Source organism: Oncorhynchus mykiss, chromosome 14 (genome assembly GCF_057628025.1).
Source record: "Oncorhynchus mykiss isolate SJ-2025 chromosome 14, ASM5762802v1, whole genome shotgun sequence".
Classification (NCBI taxonomy): Eukaryota; Metazoa; Chordata; class Actinopteri; order Salmoniformes; family Salmonidae; genus Oncorhynchus; species Oncorhynchus mykiss.
Genome location: NC_143035.1, coordinates 15,618,604 through 15,624,603, shown reverse-complemented (window position 1 = coordinate 15,624,603; position 6,000 = coordinate 15,618,604).

Sequence of the window (6,000 nt, the reverse complement as noted above, 5' to 3'; positions counted from 1 at the left end):
TGGCATTGTGTTGTGTTTCCAAAACTGCACATTTTAGAGTGGCCTTTTATGGCACCAGCACAAGGTGCACCTGTGTAATGAACATGCTGTTTAATCAGCTTCTTGATATGCCACACCTGTCAAGTGGATGGATTATCTTGGTAAAGGAGAAATGCTCACTAACAGGGATGTAAACAGATTTGTGCAAAACGTTTGAGAGAAATAAGCTTTTTGTGCATATGGAACATTTCTGGGATGTTTTATTTCAGCTCATGAAACATGGGACCAGCACATGTCGCGTTTATACAGTGCCTTGCGAAAGTATTCGGCCCCCTTGAACTTTGCGACCTTTTGCCACATTTCAGGCTTCAAACATAAAGATATAAAACTGTATTTTTTTGTGAAGAATCAACAACAAGTGGGACACAATCATGAAGTGGAACAACATTTATTGGATATTTCAAACTTTTTTAACAAATCAAAAACTGAAAAATTGGGCGTGCAAAATTATTCAGCCCCCTTAAGTTAATACTTTGTAGCGCCACCTTTTGCTGCGATTACAGCTGTAAGTCGCTTGGGGTATGTCTCTATCAGTTTTGCACATCGAGAGACTGAATTTTTTTCCCATTCCTCCTTGCAAAACAGCTCGAGCTCAGTGAGGTTGGATGGAGAGCATTTGTGAACAGCAGTTTTCAGTTCTTTCCACAGATTCTAGATTGGATTCAGGTCTGGACTTTGACTTGGCCATTCTAACACCTGGATATGTTTATTTTTCAACCATTCCATTGTAGATTTTGCTTTATGTTTTGGATCATTGTCTTGTTGGAAGACAAATCTCCGTCCCAGTCTCAGGTCTTTTGCAGACTCCATCAGGTTTTCTTCCAGAATGGTCCTGTATTTGGCTCCATCCATCTTCCCATCAATTTTAACCATCTTCCCTGTCCCTGCTGAAGAAAAGCAGGCCCAAACCATGATGCTGCCACCACCATGTTTGACAGTGGGGATGGTGTGTTCAGCTGTGTTGCTTTTACGCCAAACATAACGTTTTGCATTGTTGCCAAAAAGTTAAATTTTGGTTTCATCTGACCAGAGCACCTTCTTCCACATGTTTGGTGTGTCTCCCAGGTGGCTTGTGGCAAACTTTAAACAACACTTTTTATGGATATCTTTAAGAAATGGCTTTCTTCCATAAAGGCCAGATTTGTGCAATATACGACTGATTATTGTCCTATGGACAGAGTCTCCCACCTCAGCTGTAGATCTCTGCAGTTCATCCAGAGTGATCATGGGCCTCTTGGCTGCATCTCTGATCAGTCTTCTCCTTGTATGAGCTGAAAGTTTAGAGGGACGGCCAGGTCTTGGTAGATTTGCAGTGGTCTGATACTCCTTCCATTTCAATATTATCGCTTGCACAGTGCTCCTTGAGATGTTTAAAGCTTGGGAAATCTTTTTGTATCCAAATCCGGCTTTAAACTTCTTCACAACAGTATCTCGGACCTGCCTGGTGTGTTCCTTGTTCTTCATGATGCTCTCTGCGCTTTTAACGGACCTCTGAGACTATCACAGTGCAGGTGCATTTATACGGAGACTTGATTACACACAGGTGGATTGTATTTATCATCATTAGTCATTTAGGTCAACATTGGATCATTCAGAGATCCTCGCTGAACTTCTGGAGAGAGTTTGCTGCACTGAAAGTAAAGGGGCTGAATAATTTTGCACGCCCAATTTTTCAGTTTTTGATTTGTTAAAAAAGTTTGAAATATCCAATAAATGTCGTTCCACTTCATGATTGTGTCCCACTTGTTGTTGATTCTTCACAAAAAAATACAGTTTTATATCTTTATGTTTGAAGCCTGAAATGTGGCAAAAGGTCGCAAAGTTCAAGGGGGCCGAATACTTTCGCAAGGCACTGTATTTTTGTTTAGTATAGATTCTTTTTTTGTATTTGCTGTAGTATAAGACTTTGCAGTACCAGTCAAAAGCTTGGACACCCCTACTCATTCCAGGGTTTTTCTTTATTTTTACTATTTTCTACATTGTGAAATAATAGTGAAGACATCAAAACAATGAAAAAATCATATAATAATCTAAAAAGTGTTAAACAAATCAAAATATATTTTATAGTTGAGATTCTTCAAAGTAGTCACCCTTTGCCTTGATGACAGCTTTGCACACTCTTGGCATTCTATCAACCAGCTTCATGAGGTCACCTCGAATGCATTTCATTTAACAGGTGTGTCTTGTTAAAAGTTCATTTGTGGAATTTATTTCCTTAATGCGTTTGAGCCAATCAGTTGTGTTGTGACAAGGTAGGGGTGGTATACAGAAGATAGACCAAATCCATACTATGGCAAGAACAGCTCAAATAAGCACAGAGAAATGACAGTCCATCATTACTTTGAGACATGAAGGTCAGCCAATCCAGAACATTTCAAGAACTTTGAAAGTTTCTTCAAGTGCAGTCGCAAAAACCATCAAGCGCTATGATGAAACTGGCTCCCATGAGGACCGCCACAGGAAAGGAAGACCCAGAGTTACCTCTGCTGCAGAGGATAAGTTCATTAGAGTTAACTGCACCTCAGATTGCAGCCCAATTGCTTCACAGAGTTCAAGTACCAGACACATCTCAACATCAACTGTTCAGATGCGACTGCATGAATCAGGCCTTTATGGTTGATGTAAAAAAACGAAGATATTTATCCTCCGAAGAAGGGGGTGGTGAGGGGTTAACATATATATTTTTTTATAAATAAAAAGTAAACCACTACTAAAGGACACCAATAATAATAAGAGACTTGCTTGGAACAAGAGACACGAGCAATGGTGGAAATCTGTCCTTTGGTCTGATGAATCCAAATTTTAGATTTTTGTTTCCAACCGCTGTGTCTTTGTGAGATGCAGAGCAGGTGAACGGATGATCCCCGCATGTGTGGTTCCCACCGTGAAGCATGGAGAAGAAGTGTGATGGTATGGGGGTGCTTTGCTGGTGACGGTGTATGTGATTTATGTAGAATTCAAGGCACACTTAACCAACATGGCTACCACAGTTTTCTGCAGCGATATGCCTTCCCATCAGGTTTGCCCTTAGTGGGAGTATCACTTGTTTTTCAACATGACAATGACCCAAAACACACCTCCAGGCTGTGTAAGGGCTATATGACCAAGAAGGAGAGTGATGGAGTGCTGCATGAGATGACCTGGCCTCCACAATCACCTGACATCAACCCAATTGAAATGGTTTGGAATGAGTTGGACCACAGAGTGAAGGAAAAGCAGCTAACAAGTGCTCAGCATATATGGGAACTCCTTCAAGACTATTGGAAAAGCATTCCAGGTGAAGCTGGTTGAGAGAATTCCAAGAGTGTGCAAAGCTGTCATCAAGGAAAAGGGTGGCTACGTTAAAGAATCTTAAATATAAAATATATTTTGATTTGTTTAACAATTTTTTGGACACTACATGATTCCATATGTGTTATTTCATAGTTTTTATGTCTTCACTTGTATTCTACAATGTAGAAAATAGTAAAAATAAAGAAAAACCCTTGAATGAGTAGGTGTGTACAAACTTTTGACTGGTACTGTATGTAATTTGTAAGTGTGTCTCATTGCTTTATGAAAGGCCCAGGGCAGTCAAAAACGTGATTTGTCTTTGTTTTATATATATTTCTACACTATGAGGTTGGAATAATACTGTTATGATAATGATAATGCCCTTTTAGTGTAAGAGCTGTTTGAAAAGGCTGCCTGAAACTTCAGCCTGTTTTGGTGGGATGGAGTTTTGGCTTGCCTAGTGACATCGCCAGGCATTAAATTAGTTAATAGACCAATAACAAAGGGAGTTCGAAACCTCTCTGACTATAACAGCTAGTTTTCAGTTTTCCCCTCCAAACTCAGATCACTCCCAGACAGTCCTAGCAACATTTTGGCCTGAGAAATTGCTCTTTGATAAGAAGTTATGTTTGTTTCTTCTTGGCCATTTTAATTGAAAACAATCACAAAAAGGTACCTATTTGATATTGAGATAAAAATGGCTGCATTGGACCTTTAGGTAAATCAATCACAACATGCATTCTTAAAACACAGTAGATGTGGCACTCCTTTCATTTCATCTTTATTTCCAACAGGCATTGTTACTCATGTTCAGGAATGCATGTCTCAGGTAGACAGTTAGTGGTAAATTAATGATATTCTTGGTTCCCAGTGACCGGTGAGGGGAAAAATGTGACTTTGACATGAGGGGGTTCTCTAGCTGAAGGACTCAGTACTCCACTACATGGAGAGAAAAAAAGAAAGAAAGGAAGACTTGCAAATCGAGACTTGAAGGCAGTCAAGCTCTGTTTCCAGCACACAGAGAGGACATCTGCCAGAGCTCTACATGATGGAGCGCTGTGGATGCAGCAACATACTCTACATTCATTACGCCTCAGTCATGAATTAACTAGTGGGAATTCCCCTGGACTCTGATAGTTGACACTGATGCCGACCAGAATTATTACCAAGGCCTTATGCACTACTGTATGAAAGGTATCATTGTTGAAAAGTCTGGATAAATCACAAGGCTTGCCCTAAGTGAGGCGCAGTGGGCCAGGTTCTAGCTGGGTTTGAATGCCCAAATGTGGTAACAATCAGAGAGTTAAGAGCGTTGAGGTTCCTGCATTGTGAGGCATTTACATGACACTACAACATCCTCTGGCAGCCATTAACATTACATGGGGAATGTTTAAACAATGCGATGCAACTGAATATCTAGAATTGGACCAATATAAAAAATTATTGGCCTAACTGTCTAAATATATGACTCTGGTCACAAGAATACAATACGCATAGAAGAGTGATCAACAACACTGGTTGACATCCATTTCCTAATTCTGTTTGCAAGTGATCAGCCATCAACATTTCTCAAAACAGTTTGCCAAACTTGCATGGTCATAGTTGAAAGACACATGGAGGTCTATAAGATAACTTGTTACGGCAAAGCTAGCTCCCAATGAACTGCCGTTCTCTGAAGGTGCCACGGCGTCGACAAAAGGCAGTTGCGCAACCTGTCAGGTTCTCAGGTGACGTCCCTCAGTCATGGCTGCGTGCCCACAGTCGGCTGTGCTGTTGTGATTGGGCCATGTTGATCCGTTTCGTTAAGAGGTAACCCAAGACCTTGTATCTCAGTTTCACCGTCTTGATGGAGTCCCCTGGGTGTGCAAACAAAGCCAGCTGGGTCCTATGTGGGTTACACCTCAGGAGCTTGGTTGAAAAGATGAAGGCTGGTTCAGTTTACTGTAAATACACACAGGCAGGGTACCGAGGAGGTCGCATACGTCGGCCCTTTTTATGCTCCCTACAGAACCTGTTGGGTTAAAAGAGATTGTTCTTCACATCCCAGCCTTGTTCAACATCCTGTAGGTGAGACAGGGTACAGTATGGTCGTCACGTTTAACTTACCTGCATTTTATAACTCAGACAGTACAGTACAATCAATGCATACAACTCTGTTCCACGTTCATTGAAAGAACAAGCTCACATGGAAACGGTTTGAACTGTTTCTTATGAGAGACTTTAGTTAGTTCGTTTTTTTTTTCAATTGTTTAAGCACCATTTTGAAAACACAACCCTACACCAAAATAGCTCAACACTTCAGATCATTTGCAAAATGGAACACTTTTGAACACTTATTTCTCTCCAGATACCCATTTCAGTCAACATGGAGAATCACAACAAAACAGTTTTCATGCTACTACAGTAGTGTGTATAACACTGTTAGCTCAGCAAACAACAGACAAACGTAAAAGACTGTATCCAGTACAGGTTACAATTACAGTAAATAACAACAACAACAAACATAAAAAATAATCTGAAAAAAACGGACAATATTGTACAGAAAATACTACAGTAAACATACTATACATTATCTCTTCGCCTAGCTGGATCTGGCCAGAGAATTTCATCAACATCACAAGCAATATCGTCATTAGCAAGACAACGCGAGAAGAACCGTCTTGAAAGTCGAATCCATCCTTGCACAGC